Here is a 14,783-nt window from a genome sequence, read left to right as displayed (position 1 = left end):
TTATGACAGTGGAGGAACAGTGTAGAAGCAATTCATTTTTGTATTCAGTTTCACCAAGATTTCACAAAATTATGCTGCATTGTGAATGGTATGGAGATGCAAGAAAGGTATAGAGTGATTTATATAACATTATTCCAAATCTTCATTTGGTTTTGAGAAATGCAACAGTATGATCTTAATATATATGTTTAAAGAAAAACTGTCAGATTATCTGTTGGTTTGCATTAATAGTGGTGCCCCAAAATTTCAGACTATGATGGAACTACTGGGAATATAAACAGTTATACAATTAAGTCTGTATTGAGATATCACCCAAACATCCACAACTGAATTGTGATCTCTATGCTCTGGAGATTATTTTTGATGAAAGTGTTTCAGGTTTTCCAACGCAATGGAGAATATATACTCAAGGCAGGATAAAATTCATAGGTTGTGGCCAAAGCAGTCACACAGCAGTGTAGGCTGAGGGGGTTTCATGCTTAGGATTGGAATGCTGTTTGGTTGTTGTCTTGAAATTTTAGTGATTTATCTTTGAGTTTGTGTTTTGTATCTTAAATCTAATAGAACAGAGGAGCATGTGTTAGGCACTCAGAGCCTCAGCTTTTGTGTAGTCCTAGCTCTTACTGTCCTCTTCTTGACCCAGCTCTGTGACTACTACTGCACTCCACCAGGAACAGTGACCAGGTAGTATGGGGTGGACACAGTCTGATGCCACCCTCTGTCCCTCTGTGAAGATATGGTCTTCTGGAGGCATTGGGGATCAGGTGCGATACCAGTGGTAGTGGCTATCCCATCCTAGGCTGACGGGGCCATGATGCATGGACCTCTCACCCATTCAGGATGCAAGTACTAATAGTCTCAAGCAGGGAGGTTGCAATGTTTGAGGTCAGCTCTTCATCATGGGTTGGAATAGTAGACTTTTGGGGAGGGAATATTAACTTCCTGCCCCCAGCCTGGGTCCAAAATTTTCATTTAGCACTAGGCCTGCAAATAGGGCAGACACACTGTCTAGAAGCCAAGAACATATTCATTTAAAAAGTAGCTTCTAAGTCAATGGGGGCAGGTTAATGATATGCGAGATGTGATTAGATATCCAAATGCTACCTTTTGGGTATAATGAAACACAGTTTCAAATTAACAAGTTTGGAAAGACAAATGGGGAGTCTAAATATGTTATAATAATGATAGACTCTGTGAGGAAATAAAGAATGAGAAATATGGGCTATTTTCATGCTTGAATTTGACAAGATAATAAATATATAAAATATATCTGTTTTTATCAGTCTTTTAGCCAAAGACCCTGGAGACATTTGTGGTACTTTTATACTGTGATCCTAGGCTGTTTCTCTGGCTTGTATTTCTTAGCGATGTTATTTCACAGGAACAGTGTCTTAATTGCACCTGTGGTGTTTGCTATTTCATATTTCTAGAAGTTTATTCAGTTACATAAAGTAATTTCCCAGGTGGCGAAACTGATAAACTTTAGGTTCTTGAGCTTGTTTCTAAAATTTCATTTAAAAAATAACCTTTAGTTGTCTTTGCTGTAAATTATTTTTGCTTATGAGAACCCAACCATTTCCTCTCTGTTGCTCCCATCCTCATCTGTGAGGCTGAAAAACCTTGGGCTGTCTCTTATGAATACAAATAAACCAGAATTTGTCTGGATAAGGTGCATTCCTGTAACTTTCTGTGAAATACTAACTGATTAAATTTCAAGTGCCCAACCACTTTTTCAGTCCATTACCTCTTGGGAATAATTTGTGGAAATTAAATGATACATTAACTTATAGGTCAAAGTCAAATGTGCCACCCAGGCAGGATTTTTGCTCCAGTTTGCCATTCTGTTAAAAAAAAAAAACAAAAAACTCTCTTCTTACACTTCAGAAGTTTGAGTCCAACTCCCATCTGTGGACACAACATTATAGCCTCCAAGGTAATAAGTTCTCCCAGACAGAGAGGCATGTGCTCTCATTTCTCAGAAAAATGCACTATTATGAATGCTACATGTTATAAATAGTGGCTTTCCTACGAACTGACAGATTGCAAAGCTTTTGTACAAATTAGAGCCAAGTAGCCAGGCTTAGGAAATTTTAATGCACATAGATATTGTTTATCTTATAATTTTATTGCTGTGATATTTTCCAAGACAATATCTATAGAGCTATGGAAATGTGAAGTGTAAAAGCAAACACAGGTTAGCCAAGACTCCCAACAAATTTAGCACTAAAAAAAGTATCTTTGTATTTAAAAGTAGACTAAGTGTGCAGTATGGATATAATCAAGTATATAGTAATGTAGTAGTGTAGTGAAGTCACTCAGTCATGTCTGATTACTTGCGACCCCATGGACTGTAACATACGAGACTCCTCCATACATAGGATTTTCCAGGCAAGAATACTGGAGTGGGTTGCCATTTCTTTCTCCAGGGGATCTTCCTCACCCAAGGATCGAACCCAGGTCTCCCGCATTGTAGGCAGACACTTTTACTGTCTGAGCCACCAGAGAAGTCACATACATAAACACGTTTAAAAATAATGATAAAGTCATAGAAAGGGATGCTTGAATACTCATAAGAATAAACAAATAGCAGAGTAATATTATATCAACTTCTAATTCCAGAGCTGTATTCTCTTCAATGTAGATAACAGCATTTTCCTAAATGACATTTTTTTGCTTCAACACTAATATACACTTGGTAGCTTCTACTAGTGTAGGATGACTCTCACAGACATTCTTCAAACACGTGGTGATTCCAACATCTGAAAAATTTCACTCTGTGCGATTTTAGGCTTTTGGAGTCTTCTCTTGCAGAATGATGGGATTCTCATGTCATTTTGATGTTCAGGTGTGCACTTTCTTTGCTGGTTAAACCCCTTTGTATTTTCCAGGTCTTGCCTTTCTTCCTCAAAGTCACCTCAAATCTTTAACTTGCTAATATCCTACACTCCACACTTTATTAATTTACATGCATCTATTTAGCTACTGTAATTTGAATAGATTTTTCAGGAGGAAGAGGGTGAGTTATATCATGCACATTTGATTCACTGAATGAAATCCCCTCCGTTCAGTTCTGAGCTTGGTTGAAGTTTAGTGAACAGTTTTCTAAAGTGCAAATCCAGGCTATGAGCATCGTAACTCATGGACAATCATTTCTGCATATGAATCACCTCCAATCTTCCATGAAACATGCTCAGCACATTGCAGAAAACAATTCAGAAAATGGAAGAGGCAAAACTTTGAATACAACTATTTGTAGATAAATGTGTCAGTCTTATTTCCTTCACAATCATAATTCTAAGAAGCATAATGTCTAGTATAATTAATTCTGTCACCATATGATCCATATTGTCAGATCATCTACATCTATTGCATCACTGAGGTGCCCTAAAGCCACACTTATTGTTTCTGGTGATTGCCAGAAGGCAGAGGAGAAATAAACCTCAGCCTGGCTCATAGATGGATCAGTTCAATAAATGTCAGGTGATCTGATGATATGCCTACCTGTACTAATGCTTAATAAGAAGGTAAGATGTAAATGTCAGTGGTGAGGGGGAAAACTCAAAACAGGTAAAAGGATGAATGGTATATAGCAGTCACCTTCTTTGTGTGGAGTAACAAATAGAATGAAATAAGTGTACACATGGACTTCTGGTCTGTGGCAATAGTCTGGCTGTTTACTCAGGGTCCTGGAATGAGCAAAATTAATGATAGTCTGAGATAAAATGAAGAAGCCTGTGGACAGACCTGGAAGGTACATACATGGAACTTGGTTGTTAAGTGTCATGTCGATGCCCATAGGAAAATACTGCTGAGAAGGAGTTCAACCACTAAATGGTCATCCTGTCCAGAGAATATTAAACTCTGTCTTTGGCTACCCCAGAGCTTGCAAATGGACTTATAAATGGAGTGGCCATAGTTAAAGAGATGACACACAAGCCCTGAAAAAACTTTCTCTTTCTAAGGCTGATTTATTCATTATTAAGAATTGACCCCTGCCGGGGTCCAGCCCCGGTGGATCCAGGGAATTCGAAGTGGGGACGGCGTCGGCGAGGATCAGGAAACAACTGCTTAATTAAACTTTAATTAAAGATATAAAGAGTAATAGAATGAGGATAGCTCAGTGAGGAAATTCAGTGGAGAAAAGAGGCTGAATAATTCAGCCGGAAGTTAAGAGAAAGAGCGACATGGTGAGACCAAGTTTTGGTGAACAAGGCCCGCACTTTATTTTCCAAAGTAGTTTTTATACCTTAAGTTATGCATAGAGGATAATGGGGGAAGGGGTACAGTCATGCAGCAAGCCAGGCTTTCTTCCTGCAAACTTATCATATGCAAAAGCTTAGGTGATTTGCATCATCTTCTGGCCCGGAGGCCTGTTTCTCTAAAGGTGATTATTCTAAAGTCAGGCTCCAGCCTCCAAAAAGCATTAGATAAAAGTTGCATTCCTACAGAGCAAAGGTGTGGTGGGCTATAACAAGAAAAAGAATTAACTCAAGGGTCCCAGGTTACAAACATTAAAGCTACTACTTACACCAATTATATTAATCAATACACTGCCAGGGACACAGCAGATAAGGGATATGGAAACTTAGCAGCAAACATTGGCCCAACAAGTGAAAATCCCTTCACCAATACAACTTCTAATCAATCTTTTAACTGTTCAAAGGAATCTGTATTTAGACAGTTTAGAACATATCATGCCTCTCACAGTTGGGAGGCTCTGAGCAATCACATGTGGCCGGAAAAACCTATTCAGGCAGGCTAGAGGATTTCCAAAGGAGTTTGTAGATTGAAACACTGTCACACCCAGGAATTATTAACTGGAGCTGTAAGCTAACTCTTTTTTCAGAGAGGTACTGGGGGACAGCCCCCCATAAAGTCAGAGGTGTAGGTGAAAGCACAAAGCAGAAAGTAGGCAGACTCTGGTTATGGGGGTAGATGCTCGAGAATTTCCAGGGGGACTCCTGAGGCTCGATCCACCTTTGTGTATGCTGAGCCTCCTTCCTCATGACCTTTGTCATGGGCGGAGTTCCTCACGCTGGCTCCTGGCAGTGATAGAATTTCAGTTGAGCTATTCCAGATCCTGAAAGATGATGCTGTGGAAAGTGCTGTACTCAATATGCAATATGCAATATGCACTCAATATGCAATATGCCGGCTCCCGGCAGACCCCTGAGGAAACTAGTAGTAGATTGGAATCTTGCAACTCTGGATTTGTATACAGTGTACTTCATATCTGTTCCATAAGTGTAAGTTAGGTTTTATTTGTGATTTTTCTCTGATTTTTACCTTTATCTGTAGGTCTTAGGAAAGTTTGATATAATATTTTACACAATACTGCTTCAGTCCAAGAGATACTCTTTATGCTGAAGGAGATTCAGTGCTGCTTGTATGACCATGGCAGCCACTGGCCCCCTCCATGGATAGGATCCAGTGGAAGCAGGTAACCTAAGGGAACATCTATAAAAAATCTATAAAAAGCCCAGCTAAGGTACTACCACACCCTTCATGTTGAGGTAATGCTTTCAGAAGATGGTATCTGCATTGAACCAATATCCTAAATATGCTTTTATGATTCTCAAAAGTAAGAATACATGGCAACTAAGGATGAAGAAGTGGAAGTCAAGGTGACCAGTTTCAATATAATCCCAGGAATTAATTTGTATACATTTTTTTGCCCCCTGCCCCACTCCCGCCATAGCTTTAATTTCTGTTGTACTTGCTTCCAGGGGAGGAAATGTAGAAAAGGGTAATCAAGAAATTTTCCACTGAATCTGAAGTTATAACATCTATGTAGGTAATCAGGTCTTATCCTGATAGTGAAATTGTAAGCAAATGATAATAATTAGTTGAGTTCAGTAAAGCCTTAACTTGATGATGGTTGCAATTAACTCTGATTACTATGTGGAACCAGAGTTTCTGCTACTTAGTATGGTCTGAGAGAAGTATGTTCAGAATACAGGGCATTCACTTGGGCATTTCTTGTGATTCCAAATCTGACAATCATTGTGAAGGTAATCTTTCTCAACTATGGTTTGATGAGAACAAGGTAACCAAAGATTTTATTATTTATGAAGAAACACCAGTTTCACCCCACTAAAAATATAGATCAGTTGAAAAGTTGAGTGAATTTTAATGAGTGAGATGATAGACTTCACTATAGCTTGGGCCTTTTTAAGCAATATAAATTAGATAATCTCAATAAATCTCCCAACATTTAAAAAGAGATCAGTGAATCACTATCTCAAATAGAAAGTGATATTGTGAACATAAATAATACAGATATGAGCCCTGTAAGTATGGACTGACCTACAGATGTTTGGTTTCTTGTATATGATGTTGCTCTGGTCCAGCTCTGATTTCAACTGCAGCTATGGTACACCATTTCTGGGACGTTTGCTGTTCTTCAGTCACTCAGTCTTGTCCAACTCTTTTTAACCCCATGTACTGCAGCATGCCAGGCTTCCTGTCCTTCACCATACCCTGGAGCTTGGTAAAACTCCTTCCATTGAGCCAGTGATGCCATCTCATCTTCTCTTGTTCCCTTCTCCTCCTGCCATCAAACATACCCAGTATCTAGGTATATTCTAATGAGTTGGCTCTTTGCATCAGGTGCCCAAAGTATTGGAGCTTCAGCCTCAGTCTTTCCAATGAATAGTCAGGGTTTATTTCCTTGAGGATTGACTGGTTTGATCTCCTTGCAGTCCAATCGACTCTCAAGAGCCTTCTCCAACACCACAGTTCAAAAGCAACAATTCTTTGGTGCTCAAACGTTATGATCCAACTGTCACATCCATGTGTAACTATTGGAAAAACTATAGCTTAGACTATACAGACCTTTTTTGGCAAAGTAATGCCACTGCTTTTTACAATGCTGTCTAAGTTTGTTATAGCTTTACTTCCAAGGAGCAAGTGTCTTTTAATTTCATGTCTACAGTCACCATCTGCAGTGATTTTATAGCTCAAAAATAAATAAATAAATAAATAAAGTCTGACAGTTTCCCCATCTACTTGCCATGAAGTGATGGGACCAGATGCCATAATCTTCATTTTTTGAATGTTGAATTTTAAAGCAGCTTTTTCACTCTCTTCTTTCACCTTCATCAAGAGGTTTTTTAGTTCCCCTTTGCTTTTTGCCATAATGGTGGTGTCATCTGCATATATGAGGTTATTGATATTTCTCCCAGAAATTTTGAGTCTGGTTTGTTCTTCATCCAGTCTGTCACTTCACATGATGTACACTGAATAGAAGTTAAATAAGCAGAGTGACAATATAGAGCCTTAAGTTAACCTTCTCCCAATTTGGAATCAGTCTGTTGTTCCATGCCTGGTTCTAACTGTTGCTTCTAGACCTGCATACAGGTTTTATAGGAGGCAGGTAAGGCAGTCTGGTATTCCCATATCTTTAAGAATTTTCCACAGTTTGTTGTGATCCACACAGTAAAAGACTTTAGCATAGTCAATGAAACAAAATTAGATGTTTTTCTGGAATTCTCTTGTTTTTATTATGATCCAGTGGATGTTGAAAATTGATCTGTGGTTCCTCTGCCTTTTCTAAATGCAGCTTGAACATCTGAAAGTTTATGGTTCATGTACTGCTGAAGCATAGTATGAAGAATTGTGAGCATTACTTTGCTTGCATGTGAAATGTGGTAGTTTGCACATTCTTTGGCATTTCCTTTCTTTGGGATTGGAATGAAAACTGAATTTTCCAGTCCTATGGCCACTGCTGAGTTTTCCAAATTTGCTGGGATATTGAGTGCAGCACTTTCACACCATCATCTATTAGGATTTGAAATAGCTCAACTGGAATTCCATCGCCTCCACTAGCTTTGTTCATAGTGATGCTTCCTAAGGTCATTTGACTTTGCACTCCAAGAAGTATTGCTCTAGGTGAGTGAAAACACCATCATGATTATCTGGGTCACTAAGATCTTTTTTTTTTTTTGTATAGTTCTTTTGTGTACTCTTGCCACCTCTTCTTAATATCTTCTGTTTCTGTTAGGGCCATACCATTTCTTTCCTTTATTGTGCCCATAAATGTTGCATGAAATGCATGAAATGTTGGTATTTCCAATTTTCTTGAAGAGATCTCTAGTCTTTCCCATTGTATTGTTTTCCTTTGTTTCTTTGCATTGTTCATTTAGGAAGGCTTTCTTATCTCTCCTTTCTATTCATTGGAACTTTGCATTCAAATGGGTATATCTTTCCTTTTCTCCTTTGCTTTTCTCTTCTCTGCTTTTCTCAGCTATTTGTAAGGCCTCCTCAAACACCATTTTGTCTTTTTGAATTTCTTTTTAATGGGGATGGTCTTGATCACTGCCACTTGTAAAATGTCATGAATTTCCATCCACAGTTCTTCAGCCACTCTGCCTATCATATCTAATCCCTTGCCTTTATTTGTCACTTTCACTGTATAATCGTAAAGGATTTGATTTTTGCCACTCCTGAAAAGTCTAGTGGTTTTCCCTACTTTTTCTTCAGTTTAAGTCTGAATTTGGCAATAAGGAGTTCATAATCTGGGCCACAGTCAGGTCCCAGTCTTGTTTTTGCTGACTGTATAGAGCTTCTCCATCTTTGGCTTCAAAGAATATAATCAATCTGATTTCGATATTGACCATCTGGCAATGTCTATGTGTAGAATCGTCTCTTGTGTTTTTATTTATTAATTATTATTATTATTATTTTAATTTTATTTTTTAACTTTACAATATTGTATTGGTTTTGCCATATATCAACATGAATCTGCCACAGGTATACACGTGTTCCCCATCTTGAACCCTCCTCCCTCCTCCTGCCCTGTACCATCCCTCCGGGTCATCCCAGTGCACCAGCCCCAAGCATCCAGTATCGTGCATTGAACCTGGACTGGCGACTCATTTCATATATGATATTATACATGTTTCAATGTCATTCTCCGAAATCATCCCACACTCTCCCTCTCCCACAGAGTTCAAAAGACTGTTCTATACATCAGTGTCTCTTTTGTTGTCTCGTATACAGGATTATTGTTATCATCTTTCTAAATTCCATATATATGCGCTAGTATACTGTATTGGTGTTTTTCTTTCTGGCTTACTTCATTCTGTATAATAGGCTCCAGTGTCATCCACCTCATTAGAACTGATTCAAATGTATTCTTTTTAATGGCTGAGTAATACTCCATTGTGTATATGTACCACAGCTTTCTTGTCCATTCCTCTGCTGATGAATATCTAGGTTGCTTCCATGTCCTGGCTATTATAGACAGTGCTGCGATGAACATTGGGGTACACGTGTCTCTTTGGGTGTTTGCTATGACCAGTGCTTTCTCTTGGCAAAACTCTGTTAGTCTTTGTCCCTCTTCATTTTGCAATCCAATGCCAAACTTTCCTGTTATTCCAGGTAAAATTTTGGGAAGTTGGATTCATGCTAACAGCCTTCTGTTCAAGAGTATATTATGCATTTTATTTCCTTTTCTGCCCTAGAGTTTTCTCTGAAGACCTAGTAAGTCAGTTATTCTGCGCAAAAGCAAAGCCCAGAGGACAGAGGATATAACATCTCAAAGAACAGAGATAGGAGCTGGTGGGTAGTTTCCCAGTCTCCCTTCTTTAGATTGAGACCTTCAAGGAGCATCTTGTAAGAATGTCAGAAGTCCTGGTCATATTATGACTCCATTGACTACTGCAGCAAACTCAGTAATTTATCTTTACCTTGATTTTCATCTTTTTTGTCATTCCTCTGCTTCATGGTATCAGCTCACAAATAACCCATATGATCCCAAGTCCATGTTTGAGGTTCAGATTTCAGAGGGCACTAATTACTACTCAAAATATGTGCTTTAATTTGCTTGCCTTTATACTTAACAGTGTGCATTATATGTTATTTTTGTTTTTAATAAATTGCCACATATCAAGAAAAATGATACTAAGATTTTTAATATATTGCATGTCCAATTGTTTCTTGTTACTGATTGTCTTTTATTGTAAGAGCTATCAAATATTTTTTGGAATGAGATGCTGTATAACAAATACATTTAAAAACTAAAAATAATAAAATCAAAGTTCATGTTGGTCTGGAAACACATATATACTTGTTTTAAAGTGAATGTAATGGCTTATGTGTCTGTTTCTCCTTCCAGACTATAAATTCCTTGAAGTTAAGGGAATAAATTATTTATCCTTACTTCCAATAAATTGTCAGGCAATGCAATTGTTTTTGGTGTGAAATTCAGTAGGTGCTCTTCATCCTAAAAAAAGAAAACTGACAAAAGTTAAGTTAAACTTTTTGAAAATTTGTACTAAAGTCTAAAATTGTAAGGTTAAATATTTTAATTTAAAGATTAAATATTCTCATCCAAATTATCAGTGAAATGAAATAGTATTATTTGTCTGAATTAAAACACAAAACAGACAAGAAATATGGGGAGGGGGTAGGAAAGAGCTACTCCAAAACTTTCAGAGGATAGAAAATGGAAAATTTTGTGCAGAACATGATGAAATTCTAGAATGCCAATAGTTCTAGAGAAGTTATTACTGAGAAAACACAACAAAACACTTGAATTCAATGCTTAATTTAGGCTAGCTCATTTAGATTCCTAGGCTTGGTCTTGAGATAGTTGGAATTAAGCAGTAAAATTAAACTTGGCTATCAAGCTACTTTTATCATCCCATAATTGTGTTAGTTGCTACAGAAAAGCAATAACCTGGCCTCTAATCACTTAGATGAGGCAAATCTAACATATTTGTTAAAGCACCTTAAAGTTGAGCAGTGATGAAACTATGAAAAGAAAAATAATGACACAAAATGCATGGTTATAATGTTGTTTAGAGTGAGAAGAAAAGAGAAATACATTTTTATCATGGGCTAGGATAGAAACAAAGTAATGTATTCAAAATAGATTAAAATAGATTAAATGAATTAAATGAATTAAAATAGATTAAAATGAATATCTTTGAAAAGGAATGCAGAACACAAGGGAACCTAAAGAAAAATATTACAAAATGCATTTAGAGTGCAAGAAATAATCTGAACTCAAGAAAATGTTTGTAATGATTAGTATTGGAAAATATAAATATATGCAAAGAAAATTTACCGTACATGTTGAAAATCACATTTGAGAGGCGACAGTAGTAGCAGTGATATCTAGAGTGAATAAATATTTATTGGTCCTCTTGAGAGTTGATATTGCAAATTACCAAAGGTTTTTGCAAACCAAATTACTGGTTTCCAGTGGTGATACTGGGAGAACATCAATTGCAAAAACACCAGAGTTGCAGAGGCAACCAGTGATGGGCAAAATTAAAATTCCCATCTAAAAAGTGTGCCCTGGATTCATAAATTATAGATGTGAGCAATCAGTGAGAAGGAAGGCTGGAGACATTGGTCATCTTAATTTAGAGGTGATAGTTGAATGCATTCAAATAACATATTAATGAAGTAAATAAACCTTTACTTCAAAATTTATTCAAAAGAATAAATTTAAAATCTCAAGCAGTATGCCTATTTAGAAAGAGAAAAAGCAACAAAAACACTGGAGAAATAGATTTTAAAAAATAGTAAGAAATATTGTTTTTCAGCCATCAAGTTGTATCCAACACTTTTGTGAACCCTCACACTGAAGCTCTCAAGACTCCTCTGTCCATGGGATTTCCCATGCCATAGAATTAAACCTGAAAAGTGAACAAAGTAAAATCAATCCATACCTTATATAAAACAAAAATAAATTATGGAAATGTTAGGAACTTTAGAGTACACAGCTATTGAATTACATTAAGTATCTATTTGTATTTCTTTTGATTTTTAGGGAATATCTCACTAAGGATGTAGAGTGCAAATATTGTTAAAATCATTCAAAATAAATAATTTTATCTAAAAACAGACAAAAAATTTCATATACAGATGGTGAATTATTTTAGTTTGTCTTAAGTTGAGGGATTGTTTTTTCAAGTTTGTACAATTTTACTGAATATACAAAACACTCAGTTTTCATGAAAATTCAACTGTCTTGTAGTTGTTTTTGTCCTTGTTTTCAATTCAAACACTTGAGTTTCTAATTTCATTATTTATATATGTTATTAGTTCACCATTTATTAAACAATGTATCTTGGGCAAAATGTATTTTTACCCATCTGTAAATGTCTTTGTTGCATTTCTTTATTAATCTAACACTTAACTGGTTAGTATACACCATTCATTGTATATAAAATTTCAGTAAGTTTTGCTCAGTATTAAAGGCCAGCTCAAATAGATTCTCAGGTTCATTGGCAACTCAATTATATATGCAGATGTCATGAAAGAGTAGGTTTGGAATAATTGAACCAATCATTCTTAATCCACACTCCTATCTATACAGAAGTTACATAACAGCTTGAAACAGGCAATGCGTTACAACTGACTGGTTTATGATTGCTTAGTGAGGCCACTGATTAAACTTCATCTTGTTGATGGGAATCCATTTCATCTTAAAAAAAAAAAAAAAAATCTATGTTCCATGATTTGCATTGGAACAGGGAATAAAATGGACCCTCAGGTCTGGGTTGAAGAACGTGTAAGAGTACAGTTTGTTTCAGGAGGGCTCAGTTGCAGCTGGGCCACGTGCAGTCTGAGCAGGATTCAACTGTATCTGTAACATGAAATGGGGCAAGTAACTAGTATTTGTGAGCACTAAGAATAAATGATTTCAAGTTTAGGAGGGTAGGCTGAGGTTTGGATAGTGTTCTGATTTTTAACTCTACTAGTGAACTTCAAGGACAATTGACATAAAGAGAAGAGTGATATCCCTTTGGGCCACCACAGGCATGGATAGTATTTAGCAGTACATACTCTAGTGGCTGGTAGAATAGGTCTTCATGAGTAGCCTAAATGCCAGAGGAGGAAAATACACAGTAGGAAAAAGCACTTAGGGATTTAATTACTGGCAGATTGCTCTCTCCCATTTTGGGTCCTGGTTTTCTCATCCTGGCCACCTCTATCTCCCACCTCCCTCTTCTCTTCTCTATATAACTCTGTGAATCTCTCTGGGTGTTCCTTCCTGTGGAGAAGTGTTTCACCATTAACCTAGGAGTTGTATCTTCTGTGCCATATGGATAGAGAAGTCTGGAGGCTATTGTAAGAGAAGGAATGAAAGCCATAGGCCTGAGGCTTAACTCCAAAACTTTAGAACATCAGAGAGCTCCTGAGTCCAGGGAACACTGATAGACAAGAGTTCACAAAAAGTCTTCATTTTACACTGAAACCAAGCTCCACAAAAGAGCCAACAAACTCCATTGCAGGACACACCATGCTAGTTCTCCAGCAAAACAGGAACACAACACTTAGCATTAAAAGACGGGCTGCCCAGTCATGTCAAACCCATAGACACCAAAAAACTCACAACGGGATACTTCTTTGCACTCCAGAGAGAAGAAATCCATCTCTACCAACCAGAACACAGACTCAAGCTCCCCCAACCAGGAAACCTTGACAACCATTGGTCCAACCCCACCCACAGGGAGCAGACTCCACAATTAAGAGGACCACACACTTTCAGCCTGCAAAGGGGAACCCAAACACAGCAACCTAAACAAAATGAAAAGGCAGAGAAATAATCAGGTGAAGTAACATGATAAAAACCCACTAAACCAAACAAAAGAGGAGGAGATGGGGAGTCTATCTGAAAAGAATTCAGAATAATGATAGCAAATGTGATCTAAAATCTTGAAAACAAAATATATTTACAGATAAATAGACTAGACAAGGACTTAAAATAAGCAAGAAATGTTTAACAAGGACATAGAAGAAATAGAAAAGAGTCAGTCAATAATGAACATGAAATAACTGAGATTAAAAGCACTCTGGAGGGAATCAAAAGTAGAATAATTTATCAAAAGAGAGGATAAGTGAGGAGGCAGATAGAATGGTGGGAATAAATGAAGCTGAAAGAAAAAAAAAAAAAAAAGGAAAAATAAATAAATAAAAGAGAGGACAACCTCAGAGATTTTGGGAACAATGTTAAATGCCCCAACATTGGAATCATAGGTGTCCCAGAAGACGAAGACAAAAAGAAAGGACATGAGAGAATAATTGAGGAGATAATAGTAAAACATTTCCCTAAAATAGGGAAGAAATAGCCACCCAAATCAGAGAAAACCAGAGAAATGTAAACAGGATAAACCCAAGGCAAAACACCCCAGGACACATATTAATCAAAGTAACAAAAATCAAACACAAAGAGCAAATATTAAAAGCAACAAGGGAAAAAACAAATAACAAATAACACACAAGGGGATTCCCATAAGGATAACAGCTGAAATTTCAATAGAATCTCTTCAGTCCAGAAGGGAATTGCAGGACATCCTTAAAGTGTTGAAAGAGAAAAATCTACAGTCAAGATTACTCTACCTAGCAAGGATCTCATTCAGATATGAGAAATCAAAAGCTTTACAGACAAGCAAAAACTGAGAGAATTCAGCACCATCAAGCCAGCTCTTCAACAAAGGCTAAAGGATCTTATTCAGACAGGAAACACAGAAAAGGTTTATAAAAACGACCTCAAAACAACAAAGTAAATAATAATGGGATCATAGTTATCAATAATTACCCTGAATGCAAATGGATTAAATGCTCCAATGAAATGACAAAGACTGGCTGAATTGATACAAAAATAAGACCCCTATATATGCTGTCTACAAGAGACCCACCTCAAATCTAGGGACACATACAGATCGAAAGAGGAGGTCTGGAAAAAAGATATTTCATGCAAATGGAGACCAAAAGAAGCAGGAGTAGCAATACTCATATCAGATAAAATAGACTTTGAAATAAAG

This window comes from Bos indicus x Bos taurus, chromosome 4 (genome assembly GCF_003369695.1).
Source record: "Bos indicus x Bos taurus breed Angus x Brahman F1 hybrid chromosome 4, Bos_hybrid_MaternalHap_v2.0, whole genome shotgun sequence".
Lineage (NCBI taxonomy): Eukaryota > Metazoa > Chordata > Mammalia > Artiodactyla > Bovidae > Bos > Bos indicus x Bos taurus.
The sequence above is the reverse complement of the archived record's forward strand: the minus strand, read 5'-3'. Positions refer to the sequence as shown.